This window comes from Taeniopygia guttata, chromosome 2 (genome assembly GCF_048771995.1).
Source record: "Taeniopygia guttata chromosome 2, bTaeGut7.mat, whole genome shotgun sequence".
Lineage (NCBI taxonomy): Eukaryota > Metazoa > Chordata > Aves > Passeriformes > Estrildidae > Taeniopygia > Taeniopygia guttata.
This window is the reverse complement of record NC_133026.1, coordinates 57418290-57442944: the sequence shown is the minus strand read 5'-3', so window position 1 is coordinate 57442944 and position 24655 is coordinate 57418290. Positions and strand designations below refer to the sequence as shown.

Here is a 24655-nt window from a genome sequence, read left to right as displayed (position 1 = left end):
CATGAAAATAAATGGAGAAGAGGTGCATGTAGGTAAATATGCATCTGCATGGCAAATAAATTCAATCATTTTGTGCCAACTATCTAAATAAATTATTGAGTTTTTAAAAAGCTGGGGGAAAAAGAATCAAATTTGGGGATTTAATTTACCTTAAAATCCTGCAAAGAGAGTATACTTATTAGGCTATAAAACTGCTTATTGCACATGTTCTTAACTAAAGTTTTTAGTACTCTATTTCTCAAATCAGAAGCACAAGTAAACCTGGAGATATCTTAGCCTAATCCAATGATCTGTGTGACACTGGATTGTTTTATACATATGCTTTATCTTCTTATTTTTTAAAAACAGCTCAGAGTTTAGCAATGTGTAATTGTTCTTACCATGTTTTTGGCTTGATATGCATTTCTTCCCACATAGATGCCTTCCCATCTCTCATGTCTTTTTTGGGAACTTGAAGTCATAAACAGAAATATAACTCCCCTTCAAATAAGACAGAGTGGCTGTTCCTTGCATGATTTTATCAAAGAAAGAGTCTCAATTATGGCAAATTGAGAAAATTTTTCTCTCTCTTACATCCTATCCTTTGGCTATTATGTACATAGGCTGGGGGAAGCCAAAATCTCATGCTTGTCAGGTCTGATTTAGCAATAGTTGGGAGGAAATTGTAAAAGCAGAAAAATGGTGAGGAGGATGGTAGGTTTGCTCAAGTGACCTTGCAACTGTGAATGCCAAAGCCTAGAGAATAACAGTGTGGGAAACCTCACATATTACGCCTACTGCTGTTTGTCCTCTGTCTGTTTTGAGAAGAATCTCTGTGTGGAGATGATGTAGGTGTTTTGAGAGACTCAAAGGCACTCCTCACAGATTTTCTTGAGTTCCTGTCTTGAGAGAGAGACGATCAAAGCTGAGGAGACCTCAGGATGGTGGTAAACCACACATGCACAGGCCCTTGATAAATGTGTGCAAACAGGTTCAATGTTCATTAGGATGAACTGAGCATGATGGTGTCTGTGTTCCCATTTGGATGTCTCCATCCAGGTGATTCAGGATCGTCTAGTTAGTGAGTAAAAAAATTAATTTACTCTTTGTATTTCAGCTGTGATTCTGTGGTTGTTCCAGCTGCCTGTCTGTGTTGACTCACACAGTAATGTTCCTACAATCTTTCTAAGTCATACACTTAGATCATAATTTTTTTAACAAATGGATCATTTAAAGACTTTCACAGAAAAATAGAAGAAAGCTGGGAGAAAATCAGAAAAGGAAGTTAATAGCATTCTTCTGAATTGATTGACTAATTGGAAATACAGATTTTTTTCAGATTAGCTTTTCAACTAGTGGTAATTATTCAATCCAGTTTATTTATGTTTCATAGTCTTAAATTTTCTGGTGAAAATTAGCAGAGCTGAAGTTACAAAACTGTTGGTGTTGTTCTTGTGAATCTCTGGTAGCCTTCATTTATCTATATGTTTCTTGATGGTTCTATTTTATTCAGCACTATTCTTTTTTGACATCACACAGTCTCTTATTTGAGAAAGATTAAATACATATCTAATATTTCTATCAATGGAAAAAACTCATATTGAAGTGGCATAATTAAGAGAAGTTTTTACTGGCAAACTGTAGGCCAAGTTTTCCTTACAGACCCTATGACACGTGGGAACAGAGATTTGTGAAAATTTGGGTCTGCCTTGGCTTGTCAGAAGTATCAGAAGAGATGAAATAGCAGTCCCACCAGCAGACCTAGACATCATATTCTGACTACATAGAGATGGAAAAACTTAGTGATAAAAATAGATCATTACTTTCCCCTTCTGACGTTTTATTTGCACTTAGTTCTTTTTAAACAAGTTAAGTGTAAATATGTCAGGAAAAGAAAAACTGATGGGGAAAAGTGATTGAACTCAGAATGATTTAACATGGCAACCAGCCCAACTCCATGTGCACTTCTGAGTGATCTTAGCCTCTGTGAAACAAGGAAATGTTTAGAATTTCAATGAAGATTAGGTATGTAATCACTGCTTCCTGCTTCCCATGGATGCTAGCAGACAAATCTTTGTGAAGGTAAAGAAAGAAAGACAAATAGGGGTGAAAAGAGACCTGACTCCAAGAGACTTCATAAAATATGAAACTGAAGTACAGCCTGTCATGCAGTACAAGCATTCCTGCCTTTTTCTTTTGGTGCACTTTCTGCTTTTCCATATTTTTCCACTGCCCACTCATTTTCAGAAGGAGAAATTTGTATTCCTCCCCTATATGGAGTAGCCTTTTGCATGTTAGAGCACAGCCTTAGATTTCTACCCATCTCTCCCTATTTGCTGTCACACCTACGCTTTTTCCTTTTTGGCCTACTTTTGATGTATATTCCACTTACAGTGTATATTACAAAACTTTTTATCCCCATCATGCAACACTATTTGAATTAGAAATGCTCCTTTTTTCTGTAAATGTATAGCATATAATTTCAATATTTCCTCCCTATAGTAGTTACTGTGCTGTATTCAAAACAATGAGAAATAGATATGAGAGAGCAGGCCTTAGGCTGTCTTATATAAATAAAATTCCTTGTTTTACTACAAACTTGTAGATGACATCAACATCAAATGGAGTAATTTCCATTTATCTGAGAGTCCTATGACTAGTATTGAGCAGAGTTATGTCCACCTTTAAACAGGGGCCAGTTCCCTATATGCTACTGAATAAGCTCAAGAAAATATTACGAAAAGATACTCTGTTCATCTTTGCAGTTTCAGGGATTCCTTCATATCTGGATGTTCTCCTAATATTGATTAGAGTAGCCACAATGTTCCCGAACAGAAGCCAAAAGAGTGAAAAAAGTCAGCACAATGAAAAAAAGTAGAGTCATTACTCATGCCTTTTTATCATCCAGACATCTTCCTATTAAGAAAATACCTTTTAGGATCTGCAAGATTTAAATCTGCACCGGGACCTTAAGACATCAGAAATATACACTTGTCAAGAGCTTTTCTTTTTAGTCTCCCATATTTACTGGGGCAAAAATGATGCTAAATATTTTTTCCCACTAGTTCCCTTGCTGAAGTGAACCCACTGTGGAATGAAAATACTAATTAGAACTTTGCTTTATGTGTTTTACCTGAACTATAGTAATTGATTTTGTTCTGGATCTGGATTTAGCTTTCTGGTATTCCAATATTAGACCCAGTTCTGAACTCTGTAACATGTATGCAAATGTTGCTTTCATGGATATGTAGCATTCGGAGAAGACCTAGTTCGTTCAGACCCCAATTTAATTGCCACTTAATTTGATGGAAAAGCTCTGACTGGTGTCTGTGAATTTCATCAATACCTTAATAATTTCAAATGGGACCTAATGGTAAATTAGTTCTCACTAGGTGCAGTACACTGTGAATATCAGTCTGTTGAGGTCATCAATGATAGTACTAAAGCTAGAAAAAACCCTCAGATTTCTCACTTGTCTATTTGATGGAAATCTTTCTGTTATAATACAGTTTCAGCACCAGATTAAACCTATATCTTTTTTTCACCCCAACTACTGAAAGCACAGCCCTAATAAAATATCTTAACTACAAACTAGTCTCACTATTCATCTTTCTAAGAAAGAAAGTATTGGTACTAAATTAATTATGCTACAAGACCTTGCAGCATTACCTGCTATTCTATTGGTGCCCACAATAGCTGTCATCAGGGGTTGCCAGTACAGAAAGTAATGGCGACCAGTTTCTAGAAGTTCCATCACAAATTTTTAACTTATGTCATGGACTTAGCACCCAGGAATCCAGAAAAAAAAGGCACAAATAGAAAAAAAACAGAACTTAGGATAGTCAGTGTTCTTATTTTAGTAAACAATGTTGTGCTTTAATGAAAGATGATAGCTCAAGCAAACCACAATATTCTGTAATATTGAATATCTGGTGTCATAGCAGTGAGCAGGGATTACTTGTACTCAAACAGGCTGCCCCAGAAACCAGGAAATTCATTATTGTTGCTGGCAAAAGTATTTATTTCTGTGAGTGACTCGAACATTATTAGTCACAATTCCCAAAACAACCCTTGCAACTTCGTATTATGTTCACTTTCAGGTACAGTGACAAGCCCATCATTATCAATAGCTGTGAGTGACACTAGAGCTGTAAACCTATTGAGCACACAGGGAAATCTCACACACCTTGCTTTCTTTCACCTTAAAATCATTTGTCACCGTAGTAGCATTAGAGGGTAATTTTACATTCTCCAGTGTGTATTGCACACCAACAACACTGTCTTGCTAGTATAGATATTTAGAGTAATTTGGGTTTTTTCCATATAATTCACATGTTAGGGTATACCTTTACCCCTGTTATTAAAACAGACCAAACTGAGCTGTTAACGTGAGTCTATGTATTTAAGCCTCAGTTAATAAGAGGGTCCTTAACAAAGCCCTCCTCTCTGAACCCTCCCACTGCATTCTGTTGCAAATCACTGTTTGGCTGGCAAAGCCGCCGTGCTGTCCCCCCCTCCAGCCCCAAACCTTCTCACGCTGAGCGCTGCGGCTCTATCAGCAGCAGCATCTCCTTGCGAGGGACGTTTTTTATTAATCAGGGGCGCTGAATGGAAACCAATCAGACTGAGAGTCCCTTTGGCTTCTGCTCGCTGCCTGCCTGACTTAAAAGTGATGCCGGGAGAGAGGGAGCCCCGGTGAGACGCGAGCGCGTTCCGCGCTGGAGACGCGGTGCCATGCAGAAGGCAGGAGGCAGGTAGAGAGGCAGCGCTGCACCGACAGAGCCGGGCTCGCACAGACAGCCGGGGTGAGTACATCAACTTTCTCTAGCATGAGAACTGCCGACAGCAGAAGAGCAGACGCTTTCTTTAGGAGTGTCTAAAATGTTGAAGATGCCTTACAAATACTTTTTAGGGAAGGGGGAGTGGAGGGGCAGTGTCAGCAGGATACTTTGGGGATATTTCTCTTACAGGGTTCAAAAAAACCCCAACCCATTAAATTGCTGAAACCCAAACTTCTGATTCTGTATATGTGATAAATACTTGCGTGCATTAAAATACTAGCAATGCACATTCTCTCTGGCAATATTGTTAGATATTATTCAGTTTTTCCTGCCATATAGGAGTAACAATATAGCCTAACTTTCATGTAGGATGCTTTTTCACCTGTCCAGATAGACGCTACCCCTGTTCTCTTTTTCTCTTTTTTTTTTTTTTTTCCACATATGTGTTTGTCAATAAATCTAATAAAAAAAACTGGTTAAGAAGGATGAAAAAATCGGAGGTCTTTACTACTACTAAGAATGAAGTACTAATGCTTTTTTTACTTTCTTTAGTGAAAGTACCAAATTTAGTGGGATTTTTTTTTATATGTGTTACAGGGAGAAGTGCAGCTCAGGGTTCAGAAAGATTGAGAGATGAGGGAGATGTCTCTTTGGATATGTGTAGCAGAAAGTCAAAGTCAACAGGCTTAAAGTACAAGAATGCTTTCCAGAAGTCCTTCTAAACTATTTTGTCAGCCTAATATATATATTCAGAGAGTCCCACAGAAAGCATGGCAGAAAGCATAAAAGGTCATACTGACCACTTGACTCTGAAATAACCAGAAGAAAACAATTGCCTGTTTACATGCAAGAAACATGCTGTCACATTCATTCAATTTCACTGTATGAGCTTCAAAGAAAGAATGATGTATATGAATTAAAAGGAAATTGATATCCCTTGCTGTTGTAAGGCAATAAGTATACAGCAGACCTTGTCACAAGACTTAAGTCATAGTTCAGAAAATAGAATGGTATTTTATTAAAATACTTTCCATTTTCAGTAGAAAAATTTACAACCAATATATGTCTTGTTCTGATTAAGGGATAAAAGTGATAAAACTAATATTTTACTGAAACCACAGTAGGATTATAGTTCATTGCTCAGTACTACACTAGCTACTCATGCTAAAGATAAAAATGGATAAAAAGGCAAGTGTAATACTTGCACTAGTTTTGGAGATGAGATCAAAAGGTTTGTTAAATTATATTGGTCATAGTGATAGGAATTGCTAATGACAGATCTTTAAAAATCATTGTCTCCAAGTAATTCTCCATATCCGAAATGATAATTTTATTCCAAAAATTGAGTGAATAAATTAAATATTCAGAAGACTTGTGTTATAATTTGTCTATGGCTATTAAGACATTTATTAGTGAATTATGTTAATTGCTAAAAAGGCATATTGCTATCTATATGTCAATCTGACAGATAAAATATATTGTCCTGTCATTTGTATTTCACTGTGTAATAATGTAAATTCAAGAGAGAATTATATATGTTTACAGCTAATGTGGTTTTGTAATAACAAAAATATAAAACATTATACAGTCAAATGTCTGTGAAATAAATAATTCTTGGTTTGGGCTTTTTAAAGTTAGGTAAACAAGATTAATTTTAAATGGATAAATGTAACTGTATCAGTACTACTACTACTTGTACCTAAAACAGTTGCCAAGTCATTTTAAACTTGAGTGAATTCTAGAATCAAAGTTCTTCATGTGTTTATTGTGTGAACTAAGTAGAATTTTTAATTTCAGTTTTTAATTTCAGAGATTTCCTTGTAGCCATTATCGTAGAATGTTATGCTTTGTGTGTAACTGGTACATCTCATCTAAACACAAAAAGAAGTTTGGTGATGCAGTTTGTAGAGAAAATGTGGGGAGAAACATCTTTGCCGTATGTTTTGTACAGCTCCGTGTTAAAATTGCTTGAAGCTTTCAGAATTTTCATGCTTTTCTGCAGAAGTTACCATTCTGAAAAGGTTGTCCTCCTCTCCAGACAGCAGCCCATGTACAGGGATTTTTGGTCTTCTCTCACCTGGCTGTTGCTTCACAAGGATGCTGATCTCAGCAGCAGTTGCATGGTACTGGCAGAGACTCCCTCTCATCATGAGATCAGCCAATAACGATGATTTCATTCCCTGACCTATCCACCAAACAAAATGTAATAACTGAAATCCACTAGTTTAAATGTCATCACCCACAACGCTGCTGAAAGGACCTTACAACTTAATTCTGACATTCACTTATCTCTGGCATTAGTACATGGTTTCTGAATCTGCGCAACATGGGTTGCAGGGAATCTACTAGCAGAAGCGTTTGAGAAGCAGAGCCAGAAAGTAATAGGACTGACAATTTTCTCTGAGGATGAGTTTGTGCAGGAGATATATATGAAAACTGGGGTTTGCAAGCTAGACTACATGACAATGCTGATATATAAATTAATGTCATTCTTTCATGCAGTCTGAGCTACTTAACTCCAGAAGGTAACTGGAGCAAAAACCTAGAGAAAAATGCATCTCCCACACATATCAGAATTCCTTCAGAATTTCTAAGGCTTGCAGCAGGTGTTATATTCAAATGTTATCTGCAGAAGCACTATTTTACCATGAATAGAGATGCCCAAGTAAAAGCTGCCTGCATTCTCTATGTGAATAAGAGAGTTTGGGAAAATAATTTATAGGAATAAATCCAAAATTTTGCTAAAGGTGGTAGGAGGAGAGGAAAAATAAAGCAAAAGGAAATGAACAAAATAAATTTTTGCAAAAGCAGTCAGAGTAATTTCTCTTCTTGCCTTTCAAACAGATAAGAAATTGTAAATGGTAAAAATGAAGCTATGGGAATAGTAAAAAGCAAGTTATTTTCCTGACTTTCAGTGACTGATCCTGATAAAAAATACCCCAGTGGCATTGAGGACTACTTGGTGAGCATGACTGAACAGGAGAGGCATGCCTTGATCAAATCATACTATGTGTCTGCAGCGCAAAATCCTAGCAAAAATAAGACTTGGTTACTTCTGGGAAAATGTTACTAGCTTCATGAAAAAGGAAAAATACTGGATGTACACTGCAGCTCAGAAGAAGGCTCAAAATGGTTTAGAAAAAAAAAGATTTTTTAATACACAGTATGTAATTTTATTATAGTAATGTCAGGAAGTAAGTATATTGTTTATAATGTCTCTTCTGCAATCTTGGGAAGATTACAAAAGGACACAGGTGGCATTGTTGCCCCAATACACACACAGTGTATCCCATACACACACAGTGCCACACAGAGACTTGACTTGGTCTCAGTTACAGAGTAGCTCTGTGTCAGAGACAGGGATAAAATGTGGCCTCCACTTTCCCAGTACTCTAATTGCTCTGTATGATTACATCAATGTTAAAAAAAAAAAAAAAATCAAAATCTTGAATACTTAAATAACACCGTCAATAACCACAAATGTTTCTCAGAAAACGTATTTCTGCAACTGCAAAATGGAATGATTTAAGCGGTGTCCAGTGTATTCCTTTGCTAGTAAAATGCAAACTTCTATGATTAAGATTCACACTTTTTAGCAGTACATATAATAGCAATATCAAGACAACATCACTTTAGATTATCTTTATCTCGGAAAAACGTAGTTTTCATATTATGTTATCTCCTGATATGCAAATGTCAAGAAGGTTTAGGTAAGCTCAAATTTTATAGATGCTAGATGGTCTTCAGGTTGCATTGTCCTCAAAGGCTGTATTTGAGAGAAAGAACAACCACCTTAATGGAAATTCTGCTTGTAATGATATTGTAATTTTGGGCCATGGGATTCCACTTTCTAAAAAATACTGACAACATCTTGCCATTCTACATAAGAATGTTGAGAAAGATCTCCTAAAGCATTTGTTACACCCAAGAAGAGATTCTGTGAAATAGAAAAAATTGTGGATAGTGCATTTGTAGTTGGGGATGGAAAAAGTAGGCCCTCCCATCATTTTAAACAAATTACACAACAGCTTTCAGGAGGAGATTATCTGAATTTGCGCATTTTAATAGTTCAATTGAAGTCAATTAATGATGTATACAAGTCTTCTGGCAATATATACAGGCATAATTAGATTTAGCCATTACTTAAAAAAAAATCTATTGTATTGATAATCAGTGGTGCACAACCAATCAGTGGTTCATATTTATACTTCGACATGTTTTAAAAAAGAATTGAATAAAACATCAAGTTGTATAAAAAGTGTTCAATAAAGGAAATTTAAAAATATAATGATCTAAAAAAACTCAGCTTAAGATCTTACTAAAATAATTGGATTTTATTTCCTTTGTACTCCATCATTCAATATTTGCTCCTAAGGAGATGAAGAGGCAAAGCAAAGATGGGCTGAGTTGGGTATAAGTGCGAAGTTAATCCCATTACCTCTGTTTTGAAAGAAAAATAGACACAGAACAAGTGAAATTTAGCACTTTAAAATCTATCAGTTATAAGTTCTTTATGATTTGCAGGTTTCATTAATCTAATCACGTCTGATTTTAACAGATAAAAATAGCCCCAGTTTGTGAACAGAACTCTTATGTATATATACATATATATACATCTTCATGCATGTATACATACATCTACAGACATAAATCCAAGCATAACTTATGCAAATGCTAGAGAAAACCCCCAATATTTGTAGAAAGCGATATATTACAATGGGTTTGCTTAAGTTTATAGTGCTGCATTCTGGCTGAATTTTTCTGCTTATTTTGTTGTTTATTACAATACTTTCACATGGTTTGCATTTTTCTTTGTCGCTATATTCCATACTAGTGGATTTAAATATCAAGCTTTTTAGTGGGATGCTATTGGAAAAAAGTTCTTTATTCTTCAGTCAGAGATGCTGGCTGCGGGTAATCTCATGGAAACCATTTTGCCTGTGTAGCAAAAGGAGAAAAAAATCAGGAAAACATACTTATTTCAAAAGGAAATTCTTGTAGTTGCTTGAACTATTTGTCAGGAGAGCTGTTTGTGCTTGTGCTGCATTCCAGAACCTGTATTCAGACCGGGTAACATTTTGCAATAAGACTGGTCCCACTGAAACCAGTGAAATTACTTTTGTGCATTTCCCTTACCCCAAGTAAAAATGAGTGCTGAATCTGTGTTCTTATAATGATGCTATCTGATAAAAAAAGTTCCACTTTCCTCATAGTAAACATAAAAATAAATTACAGAAAATATTTTCTCATTTCCTGGAAGATTTGCAATAATTCTTGCATTTGTTTCCCAGATATAAAAGGTAATTTCATTACTAATTAGTAATTCAGACTCATAGGAAAAATGGATTTCGATGTATATAAAAATGTAGTCTCTTCATTCTTTCCTGTTATCTGCAATCCATGGATTTCCTGCAATTGAGCATGATCTTGCTCTTAATGGTTTCAAATTTGTGTTATATATTACTTCTTTCTTAGTCAAGACAACTATCTGGTTGGATTTACATCTTTTCTAGAGTAAGATAATAAGTAAAATCCCTTGTGTTCTAAATAAAATTGATCTCTTCAAGTTCCTTCATGGAGATAGAACAAGGCTGAACGCAATTGTTCTTTGCTTAGTGGTAGTAATAGTAGTAATAGCATCAAGGTTGAAAACTTACACATTGGCTGAAGTACTGATTTAGTGATATTTTTAATACATTTGTCACAAGCTTCTGGTACTGCCTGCTCTTCCAGTTATTGTCTTCTTCAAAAATCTACTTCTAGTATCCCAGCAGTAAGGAAAACAAATTTCAAATAAAAAATGTGCTGTGTTTAATGTACTTATAATCACTTAAGGCAATTAAAGAAAAGGAACTCTCAAAAAAGTTGGTACAAATGCTCTCAGTTATCACTGGCCAAAAAATTAATTTTCTGCTTCCTTCACCTCTAGTTAACTAGCACTAATTAAACTTCATGCTATCCAACCTGTGGGTTTAGTAGAAAAATTTAAAAATAATGAAATTCCATTGCCTGTGGTGAAGACTTACATGTATTTGTGTATATATGAATCTATATCTGCATCTGTGTTTATATAGTTTTGTCATTATTTTGATATAATTTTAGAGACAGAGGTTAGAGTAAAGATCTAGGGATCTAGATATACTTATAACTCTCTATACATCTACATATATACCTACAAATGTCTGTGTAAATATAGCTCTAATGTGTAGATTTTTAATTATTTTTTTATGCACACAACATCTCTGTTATGAAAGTCATGCATATACTTGCACTGTAAGATTTCCAGAGCTGTATTATCTAATTACTAACAGCTAAAGCAATATTCTTATATGCTGAATTGAGAAGATCTTTCAGGTCCAGTTTTTACTCTATAACGTCACCCCTAGAGTGGTAAATATCAGAAAAACACAGAAAAACATCCGCTTTGTCTATACCATCATTCCAGAATTATAGAATGGTTTGGGTTAGAAAGGAACTTCAAATTTCCACCCTCCTGCCATGGGCAGGGGCACCTTCCTCCAGGTTGCTCAAAGCCCCATCAAACCAGGCCTTGAACTTTTCCAGTGATGGAATATCCACATATTCTCTGGGTAACCTGTTCAGTGTCTCAACACCTTTGCTGTAAAATATACTCCTCCTCATGTCCAACCAAATTTTTAATCTCCCAGTACTCTAAAGTCCTCGTCAGCAAAGCTGTTCTCAATATCTTAATCCCACAATCTTCTGAGGATTGCCTCAGTCCAGGTACAGCACCTTGGAATTGGCTTTGTTGAACTTCATGAGATTTGCATAGGCACATTCCTTAAGTCTGTTAAAGTCCCTCTGGATGGTGTCACTTCATTTGGGTGTATCAACTGCACCACACAGCTTGGTGTCATCTGCAAATGTGCTAAGAGTGCAGTCTTTCTCGCTGTCTGTGTAGTTAAAAAAGGCATTAAATACTATTGGCCCCAGTGGATGTCCCCTTGAGGGACATCACTCTTTATGGGTTTCCACTTGGACACAGCCATTGACTGTAAATCATTGAATGAGGCCAACCATCCAATTCTTTCTCAGTGTAACAGTCTAACCACCAAACCTGCATGCCTCCAATTGACTCCATGACTGTTGTGGGGGATCATAGCAAAGGCTTTACAGAAGTCGAGGCACATGATATTGGGAGGTACCTTGTCCACTGATACAGTCAAGTCCATCACTGAAGGCCATGAGATCAGGCAGAGTTTGCCATTGGTAAAGCCGTGTTTGCTGTCCCTAATCACCTCCTTGTCTTCCATATGCTTTAATATATTTTGCAGGATGATCTGTTTCATAATCATACCAGGTACAGAGATGAAACTGATGGGCCGGTAGTTCTCAGGATCCTCCAGCAAATCAGCCTCAATTTCTTCTTTCAAGATTTCCAAAAAATAATTCCACTTCATTCAACAGATTTGTTTTGAGCCATTGTTTTGAGAATTTGAGAATTCCATGAAAGAGGAATTTTTAACTAAATCACATTAATAGAATTACATGGTATGACTAAATGGTAACTTTCAGTGACTCACTTTAATACCCATGCACTTTGTATCTCAGAAAAATATTGACAAAATTTGCACCTTCACAAAATTTAAGCAACTATTTTGACATAGAGTTGTAAGCTTCCACTCCTGTTTCTCGCCTCAATGAGCAAATGTTCATGAAACCTGCAATCTTTTTGCTACAATGGAATTTTTCGAATTCTTCATCCTTACTGTATGGTCATCTAAACAGTCAGCCCCAAGGTAAACAATACTTCTGTTAACTTTAATTTTAATGTCCTTCACAATGAAAATAAAAGTTGTCTTCTTATTTCTACTTCGCTTATTGGTCCTGAAGTTTATTTTTATCCCGATAATTGAAAGGTCAAATATCGTGAGCATGCTCCTTTTAAACAGAAATTTCCATCCCAGTGACCACTATCAAGTATCTGAAGAAGAGGAAGGACAAGGAAAACATAGACATGTTCCTTGGTTTTTTGCAGATAGTCTGTAGTGGTTAACTCTAAGGCACACTGAAGGAAGCATGAGGTTTCCAGCATTGCCACAGAGCATACAAAATTTCTTTTTCTATTTGTAAAAAAGACAATGGAAGATGTTAAGATTTGAAGATAAAGTAGTCATACAAAAAAGTCATCACCTCCATATAAAAGCAATTATTTTCTGAGGTGTGGTTGACAAACAGCAGCACCAATTCCACTCAGGAAATAATAAGAATTTTTATTTGCCCTGAAATATAAAGATGTTAATTATATTTCATCCTTGAAGGCAGCATGTTTTGTAACTTTTTTCCTCAAAAAATGGAATAATGTCATATGGTATGTTAGAGAGTTGAGACTAGAAATTAAATTATCTTAATGAATCTTAATACTTCACCAAACATATTCTTTAATGCCAGGAATGGATGCTAAAACTTCTTGGTTATCTCACTGAGAATTTAAAAAGTATTTGTCAATGTTCATTTATTTTACTGTCTACAGTCCTCTGAAATTACATGCAAAGGATATTTCAACACAGTCATTGTACAAAACCTCAATATTTAAAGGCAGAAACATGCATGTGCTCTCCTTAGATTATATGTGTGTGTGTATATATATATATATATATGTATGTACCTATAGGCATAAATAAGTGTAATTAAGAGTTTGAAGTTGTAGCTCTCATTTGTGAGAGTCATGTACATTATAATTTAATTGAGTTCATCTGGTAGTGATCAGGAGTACCACAAGACCCCAGCAGAAATTTAATATGTGTGAAGCCAGTTACAAAAATTATTATCTGCCAGAATGGCAGCAGTATCATAACACTTCCAACATTTATCTCTTTTCATACCCTTCCCTAGGGTGTAGCTTTTCAGCCCTCTTGCACAACCAGCAACTGGTCTCTCTGTGTTTCTGCTGTTGTTTGAGCTATTGAGTTTTTTGGGGTCAAACGGATTTGTTGATTTGAAGAGAGGAAAGGGTTCAGAGGTATCTGGGTGATCCTCAACCGAAGTGAGGAAATAGAGGATGGAACCCTCCTCTAAAGGATGATCTGTCAGCAAAAAATTCCTTTCCCTATGTTCTGGAGACCAAACTGGTTTATCAGGTACAAGAAAAGATGCTTCCCCCTCTTCCAAGTCTTCCTGACTTGTCCAAAAGAATTAATGCCACCATCCTGTTTGTCTTAACAATTTATTGATATTGAAACAGGGGAAGAAGGGTAAGAGTAGTTACTATTGAGAAGGGTAAGAGTAATTACTGACATCTGTATTTCATCATTAGGAGAGCTCCAGAAAAGGAAGAGAATTGGGCTGAGCATAGGATCCCACCTGGCCTAAGTACATGCATCCATATCACTGGATGTCCATAGCTTGCCATGCTATTAGAGCAGTCATCAATAAGGCGAGTTATATACTCCTCTATCACATTTATTCCCAATGGTAGTGACTATTTGGCAAAAATTATAACTAATAACTGCTATAAATATTGTTAATATTTTTGCATTTCCTCGACATGGAAAATACTGTCACCAAAATGAAAGTCAATTATTATTTGTATATAAACATCTTGAAATTTGTCATACAGAATTGCACTTTCCAGACAGTAAATATTTATAGTATCTGTAATCTGTAGGAATCAAAAAGGAACAATTTAGAACCATATGTGTCCACTGCATTTTCACCAGATTAGAGGTTTATAAAAAAAGATATGTGGCCATAGACTTCAAAAAAAAAAAAAAAAAAAAGGAAGAGATTATAAAAGAACAGGGAGGGGAGAATTTTTTATTCATACTTTTGTTGGGATTTTGATATCACTAAGAAATCCAAAGGACAAGAGGATAATGAGGAAAGCACAGACAGTGCAGTTTTAAAAACAAGACATTTAAACCCTTCTAATTTTAATATGAAGCTATTAAAAAGTTCCAAACCTTGCATGGATATAATCTTGCATTGTTTAAATTTACATTTGCCTTTGACTCCACCTTTGATAAGAATAACCAAATGATTTTACTTTTGATGTCCTGTTAATTTACAGGTACAATGGGAGAGTGTAAACAATCATATTGTTCAGAAAAAATATACACTGGCTTGAACAACATATTTTTTGATTGAGCTCAGACTAAAATATTGCATTTAAATCCTGAAGCAAGAAATACTAGAACATGAGAAAGTGATACAAATAATATGAGGACATCACATGCATTGTCTTTATAACAATATGGTTCTGTCTCATGGATCTGAAAGAATATAGCTGTTTTATTAGAGAGCAGGCAAATTAGCATTCCAGTGGTGACCCTCAGAAATTGCCAATTACCAGTCAGTAATTACACCAAAGTATTTCAAAGTGTTCTATGACAGCAATCAAGTATAAGCTTCAGGTAAACAACAGAAGTGCACATAGTTCTGATGGAAAGCTCATCATGGTCTTGTTGAATATTCCCATGGACATCAGTAACATTTAGATCCAATCTTGATAAAGGGAGGAAATGTTGTCACAGGCATTAAAAGGCCAAGCAAAGGACTTGAAAGCTGCAAAGAGACAGAAAGGGCAGAATGCACTGCACAGCTGAGCACCCGCTTATTTAGAGCAGCTGAAGTTCCTGACCCCCACCAGGCTCCACAACCTGGGCAATAGCAGCAGGTGGGAAATGGTCACTGTGGTTTTGCAATCAGGACTAATGTTAAACTATTACAAATTTTTCTTTCCAGTCTCTTCACATCTTTCCCTATGCAGAGGGATTGGTATGTGCACAGAATCTACATTATTTATGTCATGTTCATGTGTATAAAATATGAGTAGATAGATAACATTAAATTACAAAGCCAACTAGAATATATTATGTGAACAAAACTATTTGGATTCTTTTTAATTTATTCTCTTCTGCACAGAAGTCATCGGTATTCAAGCAAACAAGTGGAAAAAATCCATGTTGCTTTCAAGGTAAATGTCAGACAAAACAGTATTGCAAAATGCCAACAGATAGTGATTTCTGATACAGCAGAGGATAAAGTTAGATGGAAATACAGATAATATAAAGAGGCTTCTTTCTGCTTAGGCTGGTAGAGAAAGGGAACGTATATCTTGTTCAGCTACCAAAATGAGACTGAAATGCAATTTTAATATAATTTAAATGAGATAAATATATTACCGAAAACATAATGTTTATAAAAATAGTACATTCTTTTATTAAAATAAAATAATAGATTGAAAAAAAATTGCTATACATGAGTACTGCAGAACAAGAAAATAGACAAATTATACACAAGGCTAAAAATCTTTGATTTAAAAAGTCAAACTCAACTGTATACATTACTAATGTGTTGAAGAAGCCATGATTTTATAAAGTATTAGAATGTATATATTTCAAAGAAAATTTCATTAAAAGGTAGAGAAAAAGGGAAAGTGGAAAAACCATAGAAATGCAGCAGAAACCTAACTCAAGACATTGTAGATAACAGTGTTTTTACTGACTTAGACAGCTAGGAAGAAAGTTCTAAAATGTCCTTCAGACACTAAAAGAGAGAAAAATATGAGCAGTATTATGCACATGTGGGCAGAGCAAATGCAGTACATGTAGGTAAGAGAAAGAAAAAAACAAAACACCCCTACAAAGATTAATTGGTTATTGAAATAATGTCCTGTGTAAGTGATGAAGCAAAAAAGAATGGAAATAAAGAGCACCTTACCATGTTTAACCTTAAATGCATACCAAAATAGAGATCTACTGAAATAAATATGTTAGAAAAATGCAGAATACATTTGCTTTCAGAAAGAAAATATAAAATTATTATTTATGCATCATAGAAAAATCACTAGAAATTGGGAATTCCAATTATGAAGTCACTACCTAAATTCTTATTAAGACCACTTTTTAGTGTAGGTGTAGATGAAACTTGCATTAGAATCAGGCGATAATTAAGTAATCTTAGTTCACTGCATGACAGAGGGCCTATATCATTAAAACAAGACAATAAATTGAAAGTATTAATGTTACTGACTTGGTTATGGAGTATTCAAAGTAGGTCTGATGATACATAAAAGAACTTCCTTGTCATAATCAAAGTAAACATGAACATATATTTAAATGCCAAGAGGGAAAACAAAAAGTGAAAATATGGCTAGAGTAAGAACTTTTAATTACATTCACAATGATCACATCCAAATGAGGAAAGTTTATACATAATATAATTTTCAATGTATTTTCTTTTATAATTTCAACACATCCAAGTTTAACCTCAAGTCCGTAATTTTTTTATGATGACTTAATGACTTATTTTTTATGGTATGAAATTATCTGCTTTACAAGATTACTCACTTTCATTATTGCAGAAGCGGGAGAGGAGTCCAATATGGAAATTAAGATGAAGCATTTAATTTTTGTATTAGATATAACTGAAGAGGTTTGGTTGTTTCATGTTTCAAGTCACAATAGAAATGACAAAGTGGAAAGCTGTTTTCATATTATGAGGCAATACAATAAAAGCTCATAAAATATCAATAGTAAAACTGAAAAGTTTTACCTAAATTTTAAAATATACCAAATAAAGAATTTTTCTTTCATGGGAAATTTGAAAAAATACTGGTCATGAGAGTAAATTATGGTGAATGCCTAATTTTGTTAAATTCTTAACAAATAATAACTTCATGAAGATTAATAACTTCTCATTTTTGTAAGTTTTGAGTTCAAGTATGTTGCTGGAGCAAATTACCTGGAGGCCAAATCGCAAGTTTTACATCAAGGTGCACCAAAGGCTGGATTGGCTGCTTGTCACAAAAAGATAGGAGATAAGCAAAAAAGGTCTAATGAATTTCAGAGGGGAGAAGAAAAGGTCTAGATGCTTTTTTTAGCTAAGGTATTTTAAGGTGGAATATTTATTCCATCATGCTTTATCCATTTGCTTTTCTCAAGAAAATCTGCAGTCCTACTTGTCTTCTTTGCAATGAAGTCTCTTTTAAAGCTTGTCATAACCTCAATAGCATAGCAGTTTTCCTAAAACTTGTCTATATATTTTATTGCAGTAGAAATTGTTCCGTGACATCAGATACTACTGTGGTAAATACCAATCTGTGTGAATGATGCTTATTCCCAGACAAATGTTATCTTTAAAGTGTCACTGAAAGTAGCAGAGGGTCTTAAAATACATGGAGAAAGTAGTGCTATTACAAATATTTCCAGTAAGAAAACTCTTGAAACAAATGAAACAATAGATCCAGTGTAACGGAGACTTTTGTCAGAACTGCTTACCATCTATAAAACTTAGCTTAATTCATGGGCTTGCTGATATTTTGCAGCTCTGAAAAAGTCAGATCCACATTTCTTGAGGTGGGTAACTGGAAAGTGTTTCTAACAGCCATGCTTCATCTAACAAATAGATGGCATGAATGGTATGTTTAACTTTATACTCTTCTCCGAAGAACACTTAATTTCTTTTCCTGCACCTTTGTTGTTCTCAAGTGTTTGTATCTTCTCCTCCTTTTTCCTCACCTTCTTGGTGCTTTCCTCATCTTCTCACTTGCTCTTTCCCTTCCCAATGCTTGCCTTCCTCTTTTCTTATTTACTCAGCATTCATCTAATGAAGATAAATCCCAAAAAACAAACAAAGAAGAAACTAAAGGACAGAGCAGTTTAAATTACATAACATATTATTCTACAGAGTTTAAGTGAGGAATAAGAAGAAAGATACTAGAAGAAATCACATTCCATATAAGGGGTAACATATTTTTGCATATATGCTTTCATCCACAAAATATGTATTTGGACTTGCATCTCTGGAATTTTAACTTGGCATGTCTTTTCTCATTGACCAAATAGGTCTGTAAAATCAGTGTTTAATTTCAGCAAATACATTGCTACAAAATAGTGAGATATAGGCACAAAGAGAGCTTCCCCTTTGTAAATCAACAGGAAAACAAAATTTAGACGTTAGTTAAAAAAAGATTAGAAAGGGATTAAACAACTATCAATACTCCTCTGATTCTGAGAATACCATAAGTCCTTCCTCACAAAGGGTTACAAGGCTGCACTGGAATCCCAATGTGGCACATGAAACTCATGAAAAGAGAATGCCATAAAGAAATTGTGACAGTAAAGCAAATGTTATTGATCACTCTGTGCTTTTCCATTCTGCTCTTTCAGATATATTCTTGTACACTGACCTTTCAGATATAAAGGCAATCTAGACCATTTTTTCCAAAATATGGGCAATGCCTCTGTTCCTCTAAGCAAATGCTTAATAAATGGAAGTCTCATCAGTTATTAAAAGTGGTATTTTATGTCAGTCTCAGTTTTTACAGAGACATGTAATCAAAGTATATTTAGAAAATACCTTAGGCACTTTCATTTGATATTTATGTATATATATCCCATTTTAAAAGATGTGAATTTCATAAAAAGACACTGCACTCTTTTCTCAAAATTGGTAAAAGTGAATGTGGGTGAAATCAAGAGCTGGAAAACTTATCCCAACTATTTTTTTTTCACAATAGGATATTTGCTAAAGCATATTTGTCTTTAGTGTAAACATTTCACTCAGATGCTATAAGATTATTTACATGTATTATCTAGTTCTGGGTTACACTTATTAATAAAAAACCAAAAATACAAAAGACACCTCAGAGCAAGCATCATTTTTAAGAAAAAAGAATAAAAGAATTTATGCAGCTTCACTGTCTCAAAAAGTGCAAAGGTATAGTATAATGTTATGGCTCCCTCTTTTGGATAGCAGATATCTAGTATGCAATAATAAAAAAAAAACTCATCACATCCTTAACACCAAAAAATCTCCACAGGGCACTATTTTTACCCAGGATTTTACTTAGAAATTATTAATGAAATCAATAAAAACATGCTTTTATAAGTTAATTGCAAAATGAAAATATAGGTGTCAATTTTATAAAATAGACATGTATTTCCTAGATAGCACTGTAGTTAGAATATTTTTGAACTATGTTAAACATGAGTCTATCAAGTACCTATAAAAGCTGGAACATGAAACTCTGACATATTGGTCCTTATTTTAGCAGTGTTGCTAATACAAAATAGAGAACAATAAGGAGATGATTGTTCTTAATTGAACTTAATTGAACTTAGCTTCTGAAAAAGTGACCAGAAAGGAACAAATTTTATTCTTACACTAATTACTTCATTTGTAACTGTGAGTGAAAAATGAAATGAATGGTCACTTGGGTTCTTCTTTTGGAATTTCCAATTTAAATGCAACCTAGTTAAAAATTCACAGATTAATATGCATTTGTTTTGGCAAATTTTTGAAGGATTAAAGAATTGAAGAAGAAAAAGAAATGTAAAATGTTGAGAATTAAAAAAAATCCTGTAAAATAAAATGTTTTTTATTAAGTGTGAAGGGTAAGGAAAGAGTAAAACTGCTGAAATGCATCAGTCAATGCAAAATAGTGACTCCTGACAGACGTTAAACTTCTATGGTTTAAGATCTTTTTATAATGTAAGATTAGCAATCGTTGTTGACTTTATAAATATAGTTGTATTTAATTCTGAATTTGGATTCTGTTTTCCCTAGGATTGGAAGCATACCACTGTTCTCCTACATTAATGTCTAATCATACTTCCATAATTCCAGGTTCAATTGTCTCATGTATCCCTGTTGCTGTGAGACAACTGGAAATAATTTTTTTTTTTTAAATGTCTTTACAAAATTCAGTAGTACTATTCAATTACTTCAGAAGAATCAGCTATAAGGCAGAGCTTTTTGCACTCACAACCCCTTCCTATTGCTTTCTTTTTGCCTTTATAAAAAACATTGATTTTAGCTGGGCACATATAAATGAATGGATTCCCAAGTTTTGTTTAACACTTTCTATTACTAAAATAGCCATTCCCTAACATCCATTAAGATGCTGAGCCATACAATTATAAAATTAGCTGGATTTATATCAACTAACTTAAAATCATTTTGTCATGATGCTCATTTTGGTTATACCATTGCAATGTGTTTTTTTTCTCAGCACCTGAGTTGCAATAGGGCAATTGCATTTGATATACTGGGTCATTATTATTCATTCTATTAATTAGTAACAGTTACTATAAAATGTTCATTTTATTATCAACACTGCAGTAATGAGATTTAGATGAAGGTATATCCTTCCATGAAAAACTGCCTGTGGATAGTGCATGCAATGACAATGTTTCAGAGTTAGGAAAAACAAGGCAATTTAGCAAGCGTTATTGAATATAGAAATTAGGCTGTTTCACCAAGTGATGCTGCATACTCCCAGCCATACTACTAAAATAAGACAGCAAAATTTGGCTGTAATAAAGATTGTAGAATCCAAAAGATAAAAAGAGGAAAGAAATTCACTTGTACAAGGCATAAGTTTGTTTCACTTGCAATATCTATTCCTATTTAAACCAAGAAAATATTAAAAGATTAAAAACCAGTCCCTGACACATGCTTATGAATAGATTAACTATGCACCTTTTTTTTTCCTGTTATATGCTTGAGTTAATTTGTTTTCTATGAAGACACGTATTTATGACTTGTCTTAGCTGTATGAAGCCCAAAAAAAGATGTCTCCTCATATATCCTTTTCCCTTGAATTTTTAGGAATGCAAGAAGGAAGTGAAACAATCACAGACATTTGAGTTTATGCAAAAAAGTTTTAAAGCCAAATGTCCTTTACCATTTTAGGCAAAGCTAGACCAAAAGTACTAGATCAGAAACCATAAAACAAATGCTTTGCTATATCAACATCTTAAAATCATATTTCTTCTTTTTCTTTACTCTGAAATTGGAATCTTATCTATGGTTTCATGCAGCTATAATTTTGCTTTTTACTGTCTTTTAACCAAAAGGACAAAGAAAATATAGGAGGCTATTCTGAAATGCTGTCTGAATAGCACTCTGTGTATTTTGAATTAATCCAAATAAATCACATGAAAACCTGAATGTTCTGGAAATTCATGCTGAGATATAGATTATTAAACTCTCAATTATGGTTCAGGAATTACTAAGAAATTACTAAGAAAAATTACTAAGAAAACATGCTATTTTAAAGCTGACTTGTATTTAAGGGAAATAAGCCAGCTATTTCCTTCTCTGGTAGCTATAAACAAAAGAACAAAGTAGTAAAATAGATCCCAAAATAGCTGGTATAAGCAACTGCATTGTCATCAGAGCACAATTAAATTATTAAAGACATATGCAGATGACATATTTTTTTACCTTTAGATGCAGCTCCATGTGCGTTTGAAGTATTTTGAAATTTCCTGCCATGGGAGCAACAAATAAATATGTTTAGAAGCATATGAAGTCTTCACTACTGTACAAATTGAGGAGGGAAAATTCAGGAGATACTACAGGAGATCTTAAAACCTCATCAGAAAACTATAATCAAATTTTCATTATGAAATTGAGCATTAAAACCAAACTCTGAACTACTGCTCAGTGTTCTTGGTGAGCTTCTCTCCAGGATTTTCAAACACCAGAGGGCCACATACAAGCTATTAGCCCTTGGGAGAGAATATAAATATAAACTCTTTGGGAACAAATGGCAGAACATGCCTCCACTAAAAAAGCATTTGTACCTAATATAATATGCCTAATATCCAGAGCTATGTATCAGTGTGATACCCTTTCTGCCATTTCATCAGAGAATGGGGAAACAATTTAACAAACTGATATGATTAAAAACTTCTTTGAGAAGTTTTATGAAACACTTTACCATCAGTGCTGGGCTTGTGTCTACCCAGTATTCTGTGTTTCATTTGTCACAGTTTTCAGGAAAAAAAAGAGAAGGAGTTAAAAACCCTAAAGGAATAAATGCTTCATCGGGTTGTTTATTTTTTTATTTATTTATTTGACCAGAGGCTCAGCAGAAGATTTCATTTCAGTACAGTGGATTTCAAGTTGGCAGCCACTTCACATATACTACCAGGAATCCTAAAAATCTCAGTGTTGAAACTGCTGAAATATTAATTATTTTCTCTAACTTTTTATTTGAATTTCCTTGTTACTTGAGTGTTTCAAGGTATCAAAAGCAATACTAAGTTTTAAAACACTGCTCCTGAAACTTGTTCCTGGTAGAACTGAAACTACATTTGCACCCCAAATGAGTGAAACTGTTAACAATACTTATAAAGAACACAATAGTTAGACACACAGGGTACTGGGGAAAGATCAGTGTAGCTCTTCAATAGGAAATTCCTGCCTCACAGACCTATTCAAGTTCTGTGAGGCGTCATCAAGCATATGAGTATCTTTGATCTCTTTGATATGATAGAGTTCTGCTTCCAGAAGCCTTCTGAGAGGATAACCCACCAAATGATCTTAAGTACCCGTGAGCTAGAAGTGAAGGTCCCTGCATATATCAGTAATTGATTATATCACAGTAATTTTAATTAAAGTTATTTAAATTAAATTAATAAATAATAAAAAATTAAATAATCCATTTTATTGATTAAATGACAGAAACCAGCAGGGAGAAGTAAATAATGAGTTTTGACATTGAAGTGTCTATTTCAGTGTTACAGAAGGATCTTTGCTAGAGCCAGTACTGCACATACCCATAAATAAACTGAATGCAGATTTGAATATCAAGGTGAAAAATGTTGCAAGTGACATTCAGCATGTGCTGGGATAAAGTTAATTTTCTTCATAGTGGCTAGTATGGAGCTTTATTTTGGATTTGTGGTGGAAACAGCGTTGGCAATGTGGAAACATTTTGATTACTGCTGAGCAGGGATTACCCAGGGTTAAGGCCTTTTCTGCTCCTCACAGCACCCCACCAGTGACCAGGCTTGAGGTGCACGAGAATCTGGGAGGGGTCACAGCCAGAACAGTTGACCTCAACTGACCCAAGGCTTATTCCAGATCATATGGCATCATGCTCAGGATACAAACATGGGCAGAGAAAAAGAAAAAAGAAAAAGGATGTTCAGCGTAAAGTAGTTTGTCTTCCCAAGTAACCATTTAATATGGTGAGATGGAGATGACTCTCCTGGTGATGGCTGAACATCTGCCTGCCCATGGGAAGCAGTGAATGAATTCCTTATTTTTCTTTGGTTTTGTACGTAGCTTTTGTTTTACCTTGTAAACTGTGCTTATCTCAACCCATGGGTTTTCTCACTTTTGCACTTCTGGATCTCTCCCCTGTTCTACCATACGGTGAATGAGTGACTATGTGAGGCTTAGCTTCCACCTGGGGATAAACCACCATGATACAGCATAATAAAGCCAAGGGGGTGTGCAAAGGAATCTTATGACTGTGGTTATACTAACATACTTCAACTCTGAAACTTTGTAAAGTACTTTGTCCATAACTTTTCAATGTAATTACAGACTATAACATTATTTTATCTTGTACTGTCTCCCAGCAAACTCCCATCATGAAATCACATAGATGGTATGGACATGGTAGACCGGTTTGGCCTGAGGCAGGGGAGAGAAGAAGGAAGTTTAGCCTTAGGAATCTGAGCCTTGCTATACAACTAATCTCTACCTTACAATGGTCTAATAGCTACAGAGTTTGACATACCTACATTTGAAATCTATGCAATACAGTGAGTGGACACCCAAATGATACATGATGATACAAATTCTTATGAAAATACGTGAAATCAAGCACAAGGTAAAACCCAGACTATACATTTAAAATAATAAATTCTTACTACTGCCTTTGGGGAATAACACCATAATGTGACAAGAGATAATACAGGAAAACTTTAGCCCAGGGCTGTGTGGTCAATAAAAAAGCAAGCTATGCCATATATCATGATGAAATTAAGTAGAGAAGGCAATTAAGCTGCTGTTTATAAATGCATGAAGCAAAAAATTATGATTGCTGATCTCAAGAGATATACCAAAACAAAAAAAAAATAGAAGTGATTCAGAGGAGGGGTACAGGTGCAATCAAAAGTCTGGCACTG

The 24655-nt window shown here is 34.7% G+C and overlaps 1 protein-coding gene across 2 annotated transcripts in view; it reads left to right on the top strand.

The window, feature by feature from the left end:
- Nucleotides 1-4420: 4420 nt before the first annotated feature.
- The window catches only part of CDH9 (cadherin 9), a 94695-nt gene continuing 74460 nt past the window's right edge, over nucleotides 4421-24655 (top strand). For both annotated transcript variants that reach the window (XM_041714558.2, XM_030265381.4), the window contains exon 1: nucleotides 4421-4784. The gene's annotated coding sequence lies outside the window, so the exon portion shown is untranslated. The remainder of the gene's footprint in view (nucleotides 4785-24655) is intronic.